Here is a 22,143-nt window from a genome sequence, read left to right on the forward strand (position 1 = left end):
TAACACGGCTTTGTCAACACTGGACAGGTCAATCAGACTGAAACCCAACAAGAATATACTAGACCTGAGGAGAGAAATGGAAGAAAGAGGCCTAGTGGATATATATAGGACACTCCATCCCCAGAAACCTGGATACACATTCTTCTCCAATGTACATGGGACATTCTCCAGGATAGACTACATGCTGGCACATAAAACATACCTCCATAAGATCAAGAGGATAGAAATTTTGCAGACTACCTTCGCTGACCACAAGGCTCTGAAATTATTTGTGAACTCCAAAGGGACTCAGAAGAAACACTTTAACACCTGGAAGTTAAACAGCCTCATGCTCAATAACCAGTGGGTCCGAGATGAAATCAAGGAGGAAATGAAAAGGTTCCTGGAAACAAATGACAATAAAGACACAAACTCTCAGAACTTATGGGACACAGCAAAAGCAGTACTGAGAGGAAAATTTATAACTTTGCAAGCACACATCAGGAAGGAAGAAGGAGCTTACCTGAGTAGCTTAATGACACAGCTAATAGAACTAGAAAATGCTCAACAAAAGGACCCAAGAATAGGAAGACAGAAGGAAATAACAAAGCTGAGACCAGAAATCAACGAAGTGGAAACTCAAAAAACAATCCGAAAGATCAACGAAAGCAAAAGTTGGTTCTTTGAAAAAATAAACAAGATTGATAGACCACTGGCAAACCTAACAAAGAAAGAGAGAGAGAGAAACTTGATAACTCGTATCAGGAATGAAAAAGGAGAGATCACTACTGATATGACAGAGATTCAAAGGGTAATCAGAAACTACTTTGAAAAACTCTACGCCACTAAAAATGAGAACCTGGAAGAAATGGATAAATTCTTGGACTCTTATAATCTTCCATGGTTGAAGGAAGAAGATGTAGCATATCTAAACACCCCCATCACCATTGATGACATTAAAACAGTAATCAAATGTCTGCCGAAAAACAAAAGCCCAGGTCCAGATGGATTCACTAATGGATTCTATCAAACTTTCCAAGAGGAACTACTGCCAATCTTGGCAAGACTCTTTCATGAAATTGAACAAACAGAAACACTCCCAAATAGCTTTTATGAAGCCAACATCACCTTGATACCTAAACCAGACAGAGACGCTACCAAAAAAGAAAATTACAGACCAATATCACTGATGAATGCAGATGCAAAGATCCTCAACAAAATCCTGGCAAATAGGATTCAATGCCTCGTTAAGAAGATCATCCACTACGATCAAGTAGGTTTCATCCCAGGAATGCAAGGCTGGTTTAACATCCGTAAATCTATCAACATAATACACAACATCAATAACAAGAAAAATAAAAACCACATGATCATATCAATAGATGCAGAAAGCATTTGATAAGGTCCAACACCCATTCTTGATCAAAACTCTCAGCAAGATGGGAATGGAGGGAACCTTTCTCAATATAGTGAAGGTCATCTACCACAAGCCAGTGGCAAACATTATCCTCAATGGAGAAAAACTGAAAGCCTTCCCTCTAAATTCTGGCACAAGACAAGGCTGTCCTCTCTCACCACTCCTATTCAACATAGCACTGGAAGTACTTGCTATAGCGATTAGGCAAGAAAAGGATATCAAGGGAATCCAGATAGGAAAGGAAGAAGTCAAGCTCTCACTGTTTGCAGATGACATGATACCTCCTACCTAGAAATCCTAAAGTACTCTACCGAAAAATCTTCTAGAAATAATAGACTCATATTGCAAGGTGGCAGGCTACAAAATTAACACACAAAAATCAATGGCCTTTTCTATACACCAATAGTAATAAGGAAGAAATGGACATTAAGAAAACAACCCATTCACAATAGTGCCACACAAACTCAAATATCTTGGAATCAAACTTGACTAAATATGTGAAGGACCTATACAAAGGAAAACTATAAAACTCTGCTCCACGAAATAAGAGAGGACACACGGAAATGGAAACGCATACCCCTGCTCTATGATCTGGCACGAATAACATCATCAAAATGGCAATACTCCCAAGGCATTATACAGCATTTAATCGCCATCCTCTAAAGCCATACCCATCGACATTCTTCAAAGAAGTGGATCAGGACACTTTTGAAATTCATTTGGAACAATAAACACCCTCGAATACGCCCTAAAGCAATCACTTGGGAAAAAGAATATGGAGGAATTACATTCCCCAACTTTAAACTGTACTACAAAGCAACTAGTTATCAAAACAGCATCGGTATTGGACATAAGGACAGGTCTCAGATCAGTGGAATAGGCTTGAATACTCAGAAAATGTTCCCCCAGAATACAATCACCTAATTTTTGATAAACGGAGCAGGAAATCCCTAAATGGAGCCAGGGAAAGCCTCTTCAACAAGTGGTGTTGGCACAATTGGATAGCCGCTTGCAAAAAATTGAACTTAGACCCCCAGCTAACATCATGTCGAAGGTAAAATCAAATGGATTAAAGAACCTCGATATCAGCCCCAAAACCATAAGATATATAGAACAGCACATAGGCAAACACTCCAGGGACATTACGTCATCTTCAAGGAGGAAATGCACCCCTCTCCAAGCAAGTGAAAAGGCAGAGATTAACAGATGGGAATATATTAAGCTGAGAAGCTTCTGCACCTCAAAGGAAATAGTGCCCAGGATACAAGAGCCACCCACTGAGTGGGAGAAACTATTCACCCAATACCCATCAGATAAGGGGCTAATCTCCAAAATATACAAGGCACTGACAGAACTCTACAAGAAAAAAACATCTAACCCCATCAAAAAATGGGGAGAAGAAATGAACAGACACTTTGACAAAGAAGAAATACACATGGCCAAAAGACACATGAAAAAATGTTCCACATCACTAATCATCAGGGAGATGCAAATCAAAACAACGATGAGATACCACCTCACACCCCAGAGAATGGCACACATCACAAAGAATGAGAATAAACAGTGTTGGCGGGGATGTGGAGAGAAAGGAACTCTTATCCACTGCTGGTGGGAATGCTGTCTAGTTCAACCTTTATGGAAAGCGATATGGAGATTCCTCCAAAAACTGGAAATCGAGCTCCCATACGATCCAGCTATACCACTCCTAGGAATATACCCTAGGAACACAAAAATACAATACAAAAACCCCTTCCTTACACCTATATTCATTGCAGCTCTATTTACCATAGCAAGACTCTGGAAACAACCAAGATGCCCTTCAACAGATGAATGGCTAAAGAAACTGTGGTACATATACACAATGGAATATTATGCAGCTGTCAGGAGAGATGAAGTCATGAAATTTTCCTATACATGGATGTACATGGAATCTATTATGCTGAGTGAAATAAGTCAGAGAGAGAGAGAAAAACGCAGAATGGTCTCACTCATCTATGGGTTTTAAGAAAAATGAAAGACACCCTTGTAATAATAATTTTCAGACACAAAAGAGAAAAGAGCTGGAAGTTCCAGCTCACCTCAGGAAGCTCACCACAAAGAGTGATGAGTTTAGTTAGAGAAATAACTACATTTTGAACTGTCCTAATATTGAGAATGTATGAGGGAAATGTAGAGCCTGTTTAGGGTACAGGCGGGGGTTGGGTCGGGAGGAGGGTGATTTGGGACTTGGGTGATGGGAATGTTGCACTGGTGATGGGTGGTGTTCCTTTTATGACTGAAACCCAAACACAATCATGTATGTAATCAAGGTGTTTAAATAAAAAAAAAATTAAAAAAAAAAAAATTCAAAAAAAAAAAAAAAAAAAAAAAAAGAAACTGTGGTACATATACACAATGGAATATTATGCAGCTGTCAGGAGAGATGAAGTCATGAAATTTTCCTATACATGGATGTACATGGAATCTATTATGCTGAGTGAAATAAGTCAGAGAGAGAGAAAAACGCAGAATGGTCTCACTCATCTATGGGTTTTAAGAAAAATGAAAGACACCCTTGTAATAATAATTTTCAGACACAAAAGAGAAAAGAGCTGGAAGTTCCAGCTCACCTCAGGAAGCTCACCACAAAGAGTGATGAGCTTAGTTAGAGAAATAACTACATTTTGAACTGTCCTAATATTGAGAATGTACGAGAGAAATGTAGAGCCTGTTTAGGGTACAGGCAGGGGTTGGGTGGGGAGGAGGGAGATTTGGGACTTGGGTGATGGGAATGTTGCACTGGTGATGGGTGGTGTTCCTTTTATGACTGAAACCCAAACACAATCATGTATGTAATCAAGGTGTTTAAATAAAAAAAAATATGAAAAAAAGAAAAAAAAATTGAAAAAAGAAATTCCCACATTACTTAAAAAAAAAAAAGAAAAAAGAAAAAAAAAAGAAAAATTGCATTATATAAACATATATTTTTGGAACTTTAATGAAGTATTTTTGTCAAGATTATGATTTCATCATGTGTATTTTGACTTAACTATTGTAGTGTATTTTTTAAAAATCCCAGAATGTCCTATGTAGATTAAATAATATTAAATATAAGTAATGTTTAATTATTCTGCCTATTTTTCTTTATTTTAACAATTTGAAATATTCTGTAACTTGTTTTTAGTAAAAGATCACTTTTCATTTTTCCCAATTTATTATTTATTTAATCATTAATTAAATATATATTCAGATGAGTTAAAGTGCATTTCTTAGTTTCTGTGCAGCTCGTATTATATTCTATAATTCAGTAAATCAACATAATTTAATTGTATTTTCATTAATTAAAATTTTTATTACATTTAGACTTATTCTGTTATTAGAATTTTATAATCTTTCATATAAACTTATCAATATTTTTATTTTCTTAATATATAATTTTTGGTATATGTTTGTAGTGAAAGTAGTATTAAGGAAAATTTTATTTTTGGAATTATTATCATGTTTTAATTAACCTTCATTATCCAAAATAAATTTGACATGATTTATTCTAATCTTTTGTTAATTTGTTTCAAGTCATTTAAGTTTTTATTTTCATGAGTCATGTGCAATTCTTTTTTTTAAACCAAGATATAATTGACATATGACATAATAGAATTTAATATGTATGGCATGATTTAATACCTATATAGATTAAAAATGATTACCAAAATTAGTCTACACTGTTCTTATTTGTATTTTTAAATTTTTATATTTTTAAAATTATTATATTTCCTTTGAATAAGGATTTTGTGCATTTACTTTTAATATACTTAATATATTTTATATGATTGACATTAGGTTATATTTTAATATCTTTATGTAAACATGTTTGTAATTGAGCCTCAGTCATAGAAAGAAAAGCCTCCTCACCAATGCAAATTCCCACCACCAATGCCTCCCATCATCCTCTTCCCCTACCCCATGACTGTATTCAAGAAAGGCATTCTACTCTCACTCAATCAACACTGTCATGGTAGTTGTTAGAGTAGTCATTTCTCTAACTGTATTTACCACTATTTGTGGTGAACTTCATATAGTTGAAAGGTAAAAGAAATAAAATAATTTTTCTCTGCAGCTTCTCAAGGACTCGCCCTTAATGCCCTGGAGTCCAGTGGTCGGCAACCTGCGGCTTGCGAGCCACATGTGGCTCTTTACACTTTTAATTTGGCTCTTCTGTTTGCTAGGCAGCTGCTCCAGGAGTCAGGACTCTGCTACTAGCCTCTGTCAGTGCACGCCCTGTGTGCAGCCCTGGCCGGCTCCAAGAGTGTAAGATGATACTAGCTTGTCCTAGTAAGGAAAAACTGAAAACAAGCTTCACCAGCCTCAAAGGTACTTCTTATATACTTGCTATGTGCCAGTCATGCTATGCTTCTTCATGTGAAGAGACATCGAATAACCTTGCCATTGTCCAGCTCCAGAATTTCCAGGAAGTTGGGTATCCAATCTAGAGTTGAGGAGACATCTAAAAGGTTTGAAGGAAAGAGAATGAGACAAGCGGATTTTCCAGGCCCAGATGAAGAATAGAATTCCCAGGAAGGAAAAACAGCTCTCTAGTTTCCCAGCTCAGACATCCAGCATCCTACTCAGTCAGATCTCCACTTAGCATTTTCCCGGTTATGGATTGCCCAACTTCAGACTTCGGCCCAGCATCTGCAGGCAAGAGATCACCCCTGGCTGCAGCAGACAATGACAAGAAAGTCCCAGGAGCTCCCGAGGAGTCTGCCCATAAAATTTACCTTTTAATTTAGGTCTACATTTAACTTTCACAAAGAAAAATTAGTCTTTCAATTTAATATTTTAGACTTGTCAACAAATACTCATTATTATTTCAATTATTTTAATAGTTTATGCCAAAGTACCATATCATTGCATTCAATTGAATGCATTATTTTTGAAAATAATATTAAATATGATATATTTATAAAGGAAATCATAAATTTATTTCAGAAATTCTGTGTGTATGTTACAATTTTTTGTTTTGTTTTTGTTTTGGACCTGGTCTCTGCGCTCAAAAATCACTCCTGACAGACTCAGGAAACCATATGGAATGGCAGGAATCAAATCTGGGCCTGTCCCAGGTCAGCAGCATGCAAGGCAAATGCCTTATCACTGTGCTATCACTATGGTCGGTATTTTACATTTCTTTATTTTACTGTTCTTTGTTGAATTTTTGATGTATAAAAGTTAAATTGTTAAATACATTGTTAAATTTCTTGCTTTTCTTGCTTTATAAGTTGAAATTTTTATTCATAAGTATTTGACAAAATATTTTCACTTTTTAGAACAGATAAATGTACCAATTGACTTTTCTTTTCCGCCCACCTGGCCCGCAGTTAAACTTATTTTTAAATTTTTCTTTTCTCATGTCTTTGCAGTCTTACTTCATATGCATAATCTTGTAATGACTTTATTATTTCAGGATATTAGACAAAATATATACTGTTATAAAGTTTAATTTATAACTCTTTATGTACTTATTTTATTTTCCACACAATGCTATTATAATAAACTCATCATTATAATTTCTCACTAGAAACCAAAAATATATATTTTGTTCTTTTTCTGAAATTGTCAAAATTTCTTGCAAATGAAAAGAACTGGTAATTTTATTAACTAATGTATACAAACATTTTAATTTTTTTATAGACACAGACACCAAAGTGATAATCAAAAAAGTATAACATGTGCCTTAAATGTAAAGGAGGCAAAGTTTGATTCTGGGCACCATCTATCCTTCACTTCAGATATGTAGCCCTTTAATTCTCAGCAACTATGGGATTAAACAGAAACTGTGGTACATATACAAAATGGAATATTATGCAGTTGCCAGGAGAGATGAAGTTATGAAATTTTCCTATACATAGATGTACATGGAATCTATTATGCTGAGTTAAATAAGTCAGAGAGAGAGAAAGATGCAGAATGGTCTCACTCACCTATGGGTTTTAAGAAAAATGAAAGACATTCTTGCAATAATAACTTTCAGACACAAAAGAGAAAAGAGCTGGAAGTTACAGCTCACCTCATGAAGCTCACCACAAACAGGGATGAGTTTAGTTAGAGAAATAACTATGTTTTGAACTATCATAATAATGAGAATGTACGAGGGAAATAGAAAGCCTGTCTAGAGTACTGGCGGGGGTTGGGTGGGGAGGAGGGAGATTTGGGACATTGGTGATGGAAATGTTGCACTGGTGATGGGTGGTATTCTTTACATGACTGAAACCCAAACACAATTATGTATGTAATAAAGTTGTTTAAATAAAAAAATTAAAAAAAATAAACAGTATCACATGACCAGAGAATCAGGGAACAGACTATTTTATTTGAAGTCAGTATGACTCAGGACCACTGAAAATTACTGAAGTGGTGTCCTTCACAAAATCCGTAAACATACTGACAAGTAAAAGCAAAAAGTCCCACATATCAACATACCTTCTTCCTTCTTAAAACTTTGGAAAACATTATTAAAATGAAGTTCTTATTCCCTAAGGTTTGATGTATGAGTATATTTCTTATTATGAATGTTGATAGTTCAAAGTCCATCATGTATGATCAAACAACCATTCCATGGAAGCCAAGAATAGAGGTGGCAGTAAACTTCATGAAAGACAATATTTACAGGACAAATGGTATGATATTGGGATTTAAGTTGAACAGAACTTTTAAATATTGATCAAAATGATCTTTTCAACTTTTCAACTTTGAGTTGTCAAAATATTATTTAATATGGCAATACTACAAAAGAATATATATGTTATCCTGTAGAAAATGGTTACAAATTATGTATCTTATAAAGACATATATCTAAAAAGTGAAAGAACATTTAAGTAACAACTTTATATTATATGAACTAACCATTTTAAAAAATATGAGCATTATTTAGACAAATCTCCATTGAAGACAAGAAAATAGTAAAAAGTAAAAGAACATTTAAGTAACAACTTTATATTATATGAACTAACCATTTTAAAAAATATGAGCATTATTTAGACAAATCTCCATTGAAGACAAGAAAATAGCAAATGCACCTGGAAAAATAGTTTGAAATATCATGACTAACTGGATACCTAAGTCCAATCCATGAGATGATGTCATATATTTTTTAAAAATAATATCTTTAGGGGCCGGGCGGTGGCGCTGGAGGTAAGGTGCCTGCCTTGCCTGCGCTAACCTAGGATGGACCTCGGTTCGATCCCCTGGCGTCCCATATGGTCCCCCAAGAAGCCAGGAGCAACTTCTGAGCGCATAGCCAGGAGTAACCCCTGAGCGTCACAGGGTGTGGCCTAAAAACCAAAAAAAAAAAAAATAATATCTTTATTTAAGCACCATGATCACAAACTTGATTGTAGTTGTTTTCAGTCATAAAAATAATACCCCCTTCACCAGTGCAACAGTAGTACAGAGATTGAAATTTAATACATAAGTAAAAAAAATTACAGCAGGACGTTTTTGTTTATTTGTTTGTTTGTTTTGGGGCCACACACTCTGTGATGCTCAGGGGTTACTCAAGGCTATGTGCTCAAAAATTGCTCCTGGTTTAGGGAACCATATGGTATGCTGGGGTATCAAACCTCTGTCTGTCCTAAGTTAGCACATGCAGAGCAGATGCCCTACCACTTGCACCAATGCTCTGGCCCCTATAACAGAACTATTAGTATCTATTTTGTTCAGGACAAGGATATATATATTTTGATAAAAGTAAATATAAGTGTATGCTATTTCATGAACATTAATATAAAGGTTCTTTTTTTGGAGTGGTGAAATAAATAAAATTGTTTATTGTCATAATATTTTTACAATAGTATATAACATTAAGATTACTAAATTATACACTTTGAATTAGAAAACTTCATGATATATAAGTTTCATAATATCTATTAAAATATGTTTAACATAATGGTATATATGGAGATAAAGTAAACATGAATCAAGAGAGAAAACTATTACTCCAAATAGATTTCTAGAAGGGAAAAATTGTGCTCATAGCAATGTTTTAAGAGTAAATGCAAATTACTCTCAGATGAAAACAGAACCACCAAATATTTCATAAGACCAATGAATTGCAAATAGAATACCATAAAATAAAACCTTAATTATATTCATAGTAATAAAACTATAGTTGTTTCTGAGAATCATTAAAAATTATTTAATTTTAGTGCATTGTAATATTATTTTAGGATAATAATATTGACCACATATTTTTTTTAAAATTTTGATAGCTATTGAGTAAATTTAGGCCTAAAGGTTATCAATAATTTAAATGGTGTTTACTATCAGCAAGTAATTCAGACATATTTTAAAAGATTACTTTCATACAATAAATCATTTTAGCATAGATTACCATAAGTAGTTCTGAAGAAAACATAAAAAATAAACATTGAAAACTTTGTGAATTTTATTCATGGCCAGAGTGTTGAGGAGTTCTGATTTAATGCTAACTGTCTTTTATTATTTCAGGAAAATAAATTATCTTTTAAGAGTCCAGTTGAGCTTTTCAGAACTTCTATACAAATACTGAATGCTTTACTAACCTGGAGATTTTCTTTTTGGAGGGACAGGTGGGAGCATACCTAGTGGAGCTCAGGATTTATTCCTGGAGGGCTCAGGGGACAATCTGGGATACCAGGGATATTTTATTAGCATAATTTTAAGCAAGGACCCTGCCTGCTATATTTCAGTTCTACTTATATTTATTTTGTTTAATAGAGAAGACCTTGCCTGTATACGTTTTATTTTACAAAGTAAAAGAGAAATAATTAAATTGAGGTTTAGAAAAAAACATCTAATCCCATCAAAAAGTGGGGAGAAGAAATGAACAGACGCTTTGATAAAAAGGAAATACAAGTGGCCAAAAGGCACATGAAAAATGCTCCTCATCACTAATCATCAGAGAGATGCAAATCAAAACAACGATGAGATACTACCTCACACCACAGATTGGCGCACATCACAAAGAATGAGAACAATCAGTGCTGGCGGGGATGTGGAGAGAAAGGAACTTTTTTCCAATGCTGGTAGGGATGCCATCTAGTCCAACCTGTATGGAAAGTGATATGGAGATTCCTCCAAAATCTGGAAATTGAGCTCCCATTCGATCCAGCTATTCCACTCCTAGGGATATACTCTAAGAACACAAGAATACAATACTAAAACCCCTTTCTCACACCTATATTTATTGCAGCACTATTCACAATAGCCAGGCTTTGGAAAAAGCCAAGATGCCCTTCAACAGACGAATGGCTAAAGAAACTGTGGTACATATACACAATGGAATATTATGCAGCAGTCAGGAGAGATGAAGTCATGAAATTTTCCTATACATGGATGTACATGGAATCTATCATGCTGAGTGAAATAAGTCAGAGGGAGAGAGAGAGATGCAGAATAGTGTCACTCTTCATGGGTTTTAAGAAAAATAAAAGTCATTTTTGCAACAATCCTTAGAGACATTGAGAGGAGGGCTGTATCTTCCAGCTCACTTCATGAAGCTCTCCACAAAGAGTGGTGAGTGCAGTTATAGAAATAACTACACAGAGAACTACCATAATCATGTGAGTGAATAAATGAGGAAACTGGAAAGCCTGTCTGGAGTACAGGTGATGGTGGGGTGGGATGGAGGGAGATTTGGGACATTGGTGGTGGGAATGTTGCACTGGTGAAGGGGGTGTTCTTTACATGACTGAAACCTAATCACAATCATATGTGTAATCAAGATGTTTAAATAAAAAAAGAAAAGAAAAGAAAAATGACAATTGATATATATTAATTAGAAAAAAAGTTACATTTGATATTTAAAAAGCATTCTCATTGAGTGATTTTTTTTCTGCAGTGCAAGTGATAGCCTCAAAACTTGATCCAGGGGCCAGAAAGATAGCATGGAGATAGCATGCAGAAGGACAGTGGTTCGAATCCAGGCATCCCATATGGCCCCCTGAGCCTGCCAGGAGCGATTTCTGAGCATAGAGCCAGGAGTAACCCCTGAGCGCTGCCGGTGTGACCCAAAAAACAAAAAAGAAAAAATACTTGATCGAAATCTTGCCTATAGTTCATTAGAAAACAGTGTGAAATGAAGGGTAAATATTCATCTTCTATTACTCCCTACAGAGATTAGGAATATGATATATACAAGCATGTCTATTAAAATATTTTTTCTGTCTATCATACATGAATGCTTCTAGTCTAGGTCTCCTCTCTCAAATTTCCATTTTTATTCTTTTGTAGTAATCATCAAAAATTCTCATTAAGTTCGAACAGTCATAAAAAATACATTGTCAATGCGTACACTTGGCTATGGGTCTTATTTGAAAATTACAGGAGAAGTAAATACAAAGATTGTCTCAATTTCTTAAAGTTCAGAAAGAAAGCAAAAGAAATAGGAGAAAATTACCTCTAATCAGAATTCTTGAGAACATGCTAATTTTTTAGCCTACTGTTTATTCTAATTTGCCTGACCTCTGAAAAATTTCTTTCCTCTATGTTCTCAAATTATTTAGAAATTAGTGATTAATAATAATAACAGGGTTTTTTTTGTATTTTTGTTTTTTGGCCACACCCGTTTGACGCTCAGGCGTTACTCCTGGCTATGCACTCAGAAATCGCCCCTGGCTTAGGGGGGACCATATGGGACGCCGGGGGATCGAACCGCGGTCCGTCCTATGCTAGCGCTTGCAAGGCAGACACCTTACCTCTAGGGCCACCTTCCTGGCCCCAAGGCAGATACCTTACCTCTAGCGCCACCTTCCCGGCCCCAATAACAGGTATTTTTATTATAATATATATCAAGGTTGATTGCTGTTTCAACATTTTGTTTCTTTTTCTTAATGACAAAACTTTGAAAATGCCACAGAAAATGAAGCTAGGTGTGATAATATTCAATATGTGGAAAATTGCAATTTATTCTCTATTAGCCAATAACTAATTTTAAATCATATATAATCAAGCACAGTAAATCTTTCATATACACATTTGTGTCTTCTATAATTTGATGAAATATGTGCATTTATTATATCTACTATGACAAATCTAAAATGTGTTTCATGCAGTTGATTTAAAATGATCAAATAAAAAAATGAATTTCTCAACATAGCATAGAATAGTATATAAGTGTGAGTTTAGGTTAAAATTTATCTATCAATTATGTAAGACAAAACTGTCACTAAGATAAGGTAGAGATGGGGGCTGGAGAAATAGCATGGAGGAAGGGTGTTTGCCTTGCATGCAGAAAGACGGTGGTTCGAATACCGGGATCCCATATGGTTCCCTGAACCTGCCAGGAGCGATATCTGAGCCTAAAGCCAGGAGGAACCCGTGAGCACTGCCAGGTGTGACCCAGAAAACAAAAACAAACAAAAAAAGAGGTAGAGTGTTATAATCCAAGTTCACTTGATTGTGTATTTAGTACTTACAAAGTAACAAGACTATTTTCTTCAGATATATAAAATGATACAAGTTTGTGTTTTACACTGTTAATAGAAGGTTTTTTTTTTTGGGGGGGGTGGCACACCAGGTAGCATTCAGTAGTTACTTCTGGCTCTGCATGCAGAAATAGCTCTTGGTAGGCTCAGGGGATCATATGGGATGCTGAGGATTAAACCCGGCTAATCCCAGATCTGCAGTGTGCAAGGCAAACACCCTACCGCTGTGCTATAGCTCCAGCCCCAATAGAAATATTTTTATCTATAAATATATGATTTGGAGGGATGAGATCTACAATGGAAATAGGGAATAAAAAGAAAGAGGTCATAAAAAAGGAAGAGAGAAGAAAACCAGGAAAGATATTCTAATTCTGAGAGCCATTTTAAGTTCTTTAAGTTTCTGTACCCATTTGAAAAATAATGTTCCTTCTTATTAGAAAGAGCTTTGGTTTCAACCACAGGGTTGGATTTCAATTGAAATGCCCCCTATGGGGCCGGGTAGGTGGCGCTGGAGGTAAGGTGTCTGCCTTGCAAGCGCTAGCCAAGGAAGGACCGCGGTTCGATCCCCCGGCGTCCCATATGGTCCCCCCAAGCCAGGGGCGATTTCTGAGCACATAGCCAGGAGTAACCCCTGAGCGTCAAGCGGGTGTGGCCCAAAAACCAAAAAAAAAAAAAAGAAATGCCCCTTAATGGGGAATGCATTTTTTTCAAACTTGGGTATAGTTCTTTTTCTTCAGGTATCATCTTAATCAATTGTCGCTCTTAATATGTAATAATACTTGATGAATTTAAATTTCACCTATGATATTGGTTTTATATGAATTGCTATGCTTAAAGTAATGAGTTTCCTCAGTGTAAAACATTGCTTCTCACTATAGAAAATAAACAAACACATCATCTTTCCGTGAAAATAAATTGAAGATTTAGAGCTGTGTAGCCCTTCTTCATCTGTGTAGGATACAAACATAGCTTAGAAGGTGAGATTATATAAATTGTCATAAAACAAAGCAAAAAATTGAGTTCACAGAAGAGGGAACAAATCAAGCACTTGAACTTAAACAAAGGTCACAGCTACAAGAATACTTTCCCAGAGGGATTTTTAAGGGCATTAATTAGCTAACTGTTCTTTGTCCTTAGGAAAAGCAGGTAGCTCTTTTTGGGAAAAGACAAGTAATGAGTCAGTAGTTCCATCTCTGTATCTAAGCAGCTACATTCTCTCCCACAGGCTTCCTACACTATTCAACTAGTTTTTTCTTTATCTTTTTATATCAGTCTGCTCTTTGGCTCTTTTTTTTTTAATATCTGAAGGTCAGAAATGTTTTATGGAGAAGACAAGAGTCAAGGTGATAACTATAAGGAAATTTGAAGATCTCAGTCACAATAAAAATCTAGCCTTTCCAATGACATAGAAGTTATGAGGCAGAGTTAGAATTCATTGTCTGCACTGGCTTCCTGAATTATTAAGAACTTACCCAATTCAGCACTTTATTCATAACCTCTAAAGGCATGCTCCTCGTATTTAGTATTAGTAATTCCTTCATAAAACATTTAAAGAAAAATAATGATGAATACTAAGACTGACACACAAAGTTATTACTAATATGACATCTGCTAAAACAATATCAACAACTGTATTCTGGGGCAAGTTTGTATAGTGGGTAAGGCATTTACCTTAACAGGGTTCAATCCCTGGCACAGTATTTGGGCCTTTGAGCCCCACCAGTAGAACAATAGTATCCCTTGAAGGAAGAGCTTGAAGTAAGTCCCTCAACACCAAGTGTGTGACCTCAAAACAAAGCAGTGCAAAAATCAGTCACAAACAACTGTATCTGAAAGAACCACATGTGATAGTTGAGATAATGTTAAAATTTCAAATGTTTTACATATTTTGGTAGGCTTATACCTTGAAGTATTTCACTATGTAAGATGGTATAAGGAGAGACAGTGATGGGTCACACTCAGCAGTGCTTTTCTCCAGGTTCTATGTTCAGGGATCTAGTAGTATTTAAGGGATCCTGTGTGATGCCAAAGGATCTTACCAAGGTTGACCACATACAAGGTCACTCTGCTATTTCTATCATTTTAGTTTCCATTTCCACTGAATTTTATGCATTGTATAAATGTCCTTGCTTTCCTTGATACAGTATTCGTGTTCTCTCAATAATTTTGATACTTTTTCTGGTTGATATTTAGGATTATGTGACCTTGCTGTCCTTGATATAGTGTCCTTACTAATTCAATAATTTTGATACTTTTCTAATTAAGATTTAGAATTTATAGAATAGTCATTATGTCATCCTTAAAAAGAAAAAGAGTGTCTACCCTTCACCATGGCAAATTTCACACCATCGTCCGGTATTAAATCTTGAAGGTTTAATTTTTATGAGATTATTAAATTTAAAATTAAATATCCCTAACAACTTTAACATCATTCAAATTATCTACTCAGACCAAGTAAGAGTAGTCTGTGATTTTTTGATGAATAGGCCCATTTTATTAAGTTTTAAATTTATGGTGCAGAGTTGTTTATAGTGCCACATTGCTAAAGTCCTTTTGACTTAAGCAGTCTGAATTATAGCCTCCTGTTCATTCTAATTTACCTCCTCTCCGTTTACCTCTCCTAACTTTCCCAAATGTCCCTTAGCCTATCCTCTCCTCTCTCTTGACAAATTTTATTTGATCAATCTGGATTTTATTGTTAATTGAATTTATTTGAATTGAATTTATTGCTGTAAGAACATTAAAATATTATCTGTTCTCACAAAATTTCAAGTGAAACCACAACATTGGTAACTCTCAGGTACAATAATGAGTACCAAGCTACTCATCTTGAATAATTAAAGCAGTGCCCACTGAACTTCAGATTCCCATTTTCCAACTTCCTATTAGGTCCCCACGCTCTGGAAACAAACATTTTTGTCTCAATTTCTCTAAGTTTAAGTGCCTAGTTATCACATATAAAAATAGTCTTACATAATCCAGAGCAATAGTACAGCAGGTAGGATGCTTGCCTTACTCTTGGCTGACCCAGATCTGATCTATGGTATCCTATATGCCCCCCCCTAAGTGCAGAGCTACTGGTATGTAACCCCTAACCACTGCTAAGTGTGCCCCCCAAACAAAAAAAATCTTACTCTAATTACCTATCTGAAATTTGATTTTCACTTAGTATGAGGTTCCTCAGGCAATCCATATTGTCCTATATGACAGAAATTTTACCTTATTTTTTAGTTCTATTTTTTTGGGAGTGGGACACACCTAGAAATTCTCAGAGGCCACACCTGGTTTTGTGTTTAGTTAGGATCACTCTGTGCTTAGAAAATATGCTTACAGAAACATATTGGGATCTGTAGATCAAATCAGTGCCAGCTACATACAGGACAAGCACCCTATCTGCTGTATGCCATACCCTGATTCTTGCTCTTTAAAAGGCTGAAAAATGGTCCACTGTAAAAATAGACCATATGTGCTTTATCTGTTCATATATATTTGAAGATTTAAGTTGTTTTCAATATTGATTATTATTAGCAATTTGCAATTAAAATGAAAATGTAGGTATCACTTCAAGACAATGATTTTGGTTTTTATGACAAATAAAGTAACTACAGTTCAATTACTAGATTGCCTATGATGGTATTTTTAAAATTCCATGGAAACTACCTACTATTTTCTATAGACATTATCACATTTTATATATGTATTTCATTATATAAGGTGTAATTTCTACAGTTCTCATTTTATCTTACATTATACCCATACTATTAAGTATGAGAAATTATAACATTTTGGTTTGAACTTGCTTTTTCTTGATGATTTGAGAAATTGAGCATTTATATAGCTATTATTTATTTGCATGTTTTCTTCCATAAATTCTAAAGAACGTTGCTTCATTTTAAAGTGGGGTAAATGTTCAAGAAATAATATAGTGGGTAAAGGTGTTTGCAATGATTTTGGCAGATCTACATTCAATCCTTGACACCCCAGATAGTCTCTCAAGCCTATCTGGAGTAATAATAACCTGAGAGCAGGGTCAGGAGTAAACTATGAGAACTGTCAAATATTACCACCAAAACAATTATAACAATAATATCAATAAATGAATTATATAATTTGTTTTTGTGTATTGTTTTCTCATTACGTTACTACTATTGAGATGTAAGATAAGCATTTTTTTTTGTTTTATTTGAATAGTAACCAATATATATGCTTTGTAAGAATTTATATCCAGTGGGAAATTGTAACCCTAACTATAACCCCAAGTTTGGCATAATCCCTGGGGTAAAAGTAGCTTAGGTCTTAAAATATAAATGAGCAGAAATAAATGTATCTGGGAAAAAAACAAAAATAAGTAGTTTAGGGCTTTCTAGATATAGACAACAAGTTGGGCAACAATAAATATGAAATGGTTATGTCAGTACTCTAAGGATGCCTGATGCTTTGATTATGTGAAATATTCCAATATCTGCTCTTATTGACCCCCTTTAATTCCTGATGTTCTTATTAACTATTTTCTTATATTTTGTAGCATATTTTGAAATAGAAGTTTTTATGACTTAAGCTTTATTCATAAAGTTGTTCTGGTTATGGTCTTGCTCTTTCGAGTCTAGAAGACTTTTAGGCTTTTTTCTTGTTTCTCTACAAACACGGTCAATGGAATTTTATTAAAAGTTGTGTTGCATTGAGGCCGGTGAGGTGGCACTAGAGGTAAGGTGTCTGCCTTGCAAGCACTAGTCAAGGAAGGACTATGCCTTTTTATAGATAAATAAAATAATTTCATTACTATTTCTCTCTGTATTAAATAATTTAGTTATTGTATTAAATAATTTAGTTACTATTTCTCTCTGTATTAAATGGTCTCATAATATTGTACTTTCTTTTCTTCTTTTTTTTATCTAGTAGCTTTATTTAAGCACCATGATTACAAACAAGTTTGTGGTTGGGTTTCTGTTATTAAAAGAACACCTCCCCCCATTTACCAGTGCAACTGTCCCACCACCAATTCCCCCATCTCCCTTTTCTTAATATATCCCACTAACTGATTTTTGCATAGTGTACCATCTTAGTGTCTCAGGAGTAAAGTTCACTTTGTTGTAGTGTATGATACATTGATATACTGAATGATCTAAATTTGGTTTGATAGAAATTGTTGATGTTATTTATATTTGTATTCACCTATAAATAATTCATTTAAACCTAAGTGAATAAAATGTTCTAATCAAAATGCATGAAGTGGCTAAATTGATACAATAAACTAAAATGGTGCAAATAACAATGGAATATTCTAGCATAACATCAGGCCCAAGCAGCACTGTAGCCCTAGGCCAATCGTGTAACTAGGTCATGCACAAATCTTGCCCCAAGAGGGAAAAAATAGAAGATACAGAAACACAAAAATATTCCATCATCCAGATGAATAGTACACAGTGATGAGCTATTTTGAATATAGGAAGCAATTTTTGATATCATGTACCATATGGTTCAAAGAGCACTGAGCCAGAAGTAACCCTAGCTAATGTATCTGAATCAAAAATACACACAAGAAAAAATGGTATTTATCAAAGATTCATTCTAGATTTAACAGCAAACATATGTTTGAAGTTAAGTGATAGAAGATACACCATGAAAATGTAATCTGAGACCTGTAGTGATAGTAGAGTTTGTAGGGCAATTTGCCTTTCATATGGTTAAACTGACTTCAATCCTTGATACCTGTACAATCCCTTTAGCATATCAAGATGATCCTTAAGATCAAAGCCAGGTGTGATCCCAAAACAAAACAAAACAGAAAAGTAAGTCAAAGAAAATTAAAGAATATCTCAGGGACTGGAGAGATAGTATGAAAGTAAGTTGTTTGCCTTTCATGCAGAAAGACGGTGGTTCGAATCCCAGCATCCCATATGGTCCCCCCCATGCCTGCCAGGGGCGATTTCTGAGCATAGAGCCAGGAGTAACCCCTGAGCGCTACTGGGTGTAACCCCAAAAAACAAACAAACAAAAAAAATATCTCAAGAAAAATGCAATAGCATCAAAAAATTTAGATGATGCAATATCAGAATTATAGAGATGTTTACAAAATAAGGCAATCCTTCCTTTAAATAAAATGAAAGACAAGATTCCAAGTGATGAAGAGTTCATCATGAAGGAATAGTTTATTTACAAATACAAAAGGATAATTATAGTATGCTTGACAAAGCAAGTAAAAATGTTGGGGGGGAAATGTGAGTTACCCTGTCTGGGTCACAGAGTGAAAATTCCTCTCACTTCTCATTCTGGATATCAACTCAAACTTTCACTGACATCAGAGATAAGGTAGGGAGGAAATGGAAGATTATGTATCATAGAGAAAATGGATTTTAAATTGAGTATGCCTTTGAAGCTTTAGAATAGACCAATGTTTAATAACTAAAAGTGAACAGGTTTGGTTTTTAAAGTTTTAACATGGCCCAATTTCAATAACTGTGACTGAATGGAAAGCTGTGGACTTTATATGATATTATTAATGGGCAGCAATATGAAATGCAACAAAGTAGGGATGTAAAAATAAGGTGACTTCACCTTTAAACTCCCCCCAAGTTGAATCCTCTTGACAGTATTACTTTCCTTTAAAAATATGCTTTATTACTGAGGAAAAGATACTTATTAAGACATGGGCTATTTTTCTTATTCCTCATTGGGTCTGTGACTACATGACTGTGTTGACTGTGATAAAGGGGACATATGAATATATCTAATGTCATTTATTAATATAGAAAAGTTATTTTTCATGTTCAGCGGGGGCCATTGAACATAATGTGTCTACTTCCTATCCATCTTCCTGTTTATAAAGCAGACTAGAATACAATTTTCAGCCTTCACTGCTATTCTCCTTGACATTTTACTTACCTACTTTTCTCCCCCATTAGCCTGCCTTTGAGAGAGTGTGGGCACTGGTAGTAGATCAACTTAATAGCTGGGACATCTGGTACAGCCTGACAGACAGATTGCCTGCCTACTTAGACCCTCTGCATGAGTAAAAAATCATAGAAACTTAGCTTTTCCAAAGAGGAGCTGACCTGATAAAAATATTTCTACACAAGGCAATGTCACCTCCTTCCCAGGGGGGAAAGAACATTCCAAAATGCGATTGTGCAATGCTAGGAAAGAAGCAAGAAAAGAATTAGAGTTGTCATTATTTGGTTGATATTGAATTTTGTGAAATATAAAATAATTTTTCTGGTTCATTCTCCATTTTGAAACATTTTCAAGTATCAATAATACATTAACGAATAGCTGTTTTTACTCCTATTTATCATTTGTGAATGTTTCAGTGCAGTGTACAAATTTGTGTTTACAGAATTTTGCTATTCCATTTTAAAGCAGTTGTGTACACAGCATAACTTTTCCCCTAATAAGTTTTTATTATAAGGAGAATATTTCCTTATAATCTCTCAGTAGAATTAATAAACTTGTAATATATATATGCCTGTGCAATACTTTAATATATTATCTATATAGCACTTTTGCTGTTGGTTCAATAAAGTTCTTTAGAGCCTTTTTAAGAGAAAAAAAAGTTTATTAAAATTTAGGTTCCATGAGTAGTTATAATATCTCACCAAAAACACATAAAAAATTGAGAATATTTTTTCAAATGCTACAAGAAGAGAAACTGCCCCAAGATGTATTGGGAAAAAATAGTCTCTGTCACCTGCAAGATTTATTTATTTGTATTTTTTTATAAAATTGATAGAGTTGGGGCTGGAGTGATAGAGCAGCGGTACGGCATTTGTCTTGCATGCGGCTAACTCAGGACAAACCTCGGTTCGATCCCCGATGTTCCATATGGTCCCCCAAGCCAGGATCGATTTCTGAGCACAAAGCCAAGAGTAAACCCTGAGCATCACTCTGTGTAGCCCCAAAATTAAAAAAAAAATTTATGGAGTTTTGTAAGTTAAAGGCAAAATATAAAAAATGAAACTAAAATAAAATCTGAGCAAACTTTCTTTGGCCTAACATCTTTTAAAATATTGTAAAAATAGTAATAATAATATATTAAGGTTCCTTATAATTGCTCAGTAAATATATCCAATTACAATTTGAATTTCAGATTAAAACTGGGAAGAAAATGGAAAGACTATTCTGAGTAAAATACTCTATTCCCTCTCTTTGAAACAGGAACTTAGTCGACAAGTTGATCATTTTTGCCAGCCAATACAAATATGTTTTTATAGTGCTTTCAAAATAAAACTGATTTTTAAATTATACTTGAGCCATATGCTAGATTTTGCAATTTCTAAGTCAAATGCAATGGGACCATATTAAGGCTCTAGAAGCAAAACATGCATATAATAAATACAACAAAAATATTAAAATGTGATCTTTGTATATGTCTATGCATATAATATTCTTTGCTTATGTCTTCTAATACTTTTATAAAGACATATTTCATCGAATTTGTGTCTCTCTGTCAGTTTATGATATCATTTTAACTAATTGTACCTGCAAAACTATTTTTACAAAATATTTCATCTAAGCATAATGAAACGGATCTTCTAGAACAAAAGACTCTATCCTAGATGTTGTCTTATGACCTGTTGAAATACCAATATCTCTAGCTACAGAGGACTGAGTTTGTCATCCACAACTGAACAGAAAGTTTCCTGGAACCATAAAAATATCTTGGGGTTTGAGAATGAGCATGTACGGAGGCCTTAGTTGCTCCCATGATGATATACTTCAAGGGTGGAGAAACTCTAGGACAAACCTCGTAGGCAAAGGAAATTCCCTATAACTTCCCCAATAGTTATTGTGCCTATGCAAAACAAAAACAAAAACAAAAACAAACAAACGAAAAACGCTAAAAACCAAAACACAAGACCTTGCCACACCAGACCATCTTTTTACTCCCCCCCTTTTTTTCTTGTGGTTGTGGTTTTGGGGATGGTTTTGTTGTTGTTGTTGTTGCTGCTGCTGCTGCTGCTGCTGCTGCTGCTGCTGCTATATTTTTGGTCATTTCCTGTTGGTTTTGTTTTTAGATTTCTTTTCATTTTTGTTTTTTTCTTTTTTCCCCCCTTTCTTCTTCTAAACTGATATTTATAGCCTCTAGATGGATCCCACCAGAGTTTTTTTCTTTTGCTTCCTCTTATTTCTGTTTTTTTTTTCAACAGAACCAGAGAACTTGAATAATCTTGTTATCCCTCATAATTTGAGGGAAAAAATACTGGATGATACTAGGAAGAACCAGCTATATGAACATTGAGTGGAAATAAAAAATGAACAGGCTTAAGCACCAAACCCAAAGTCAACGACACCAGAATTGATATCCAATCTACAGCA

This window comes from Suncus etruscus, chromosome 20 (genome assembly GCF_024139225.1).
Source record: "Suncus etruscus isolate mSunEtr1 chromosome 20, mSunEtr1.pri.cur, whole genome shotgun sequence".
NCBI lineage: Eukaryota > Metazoa > Chordata > Mammalia > Eulipotyphla > Soricidae > Suncus > Suncus etruscus.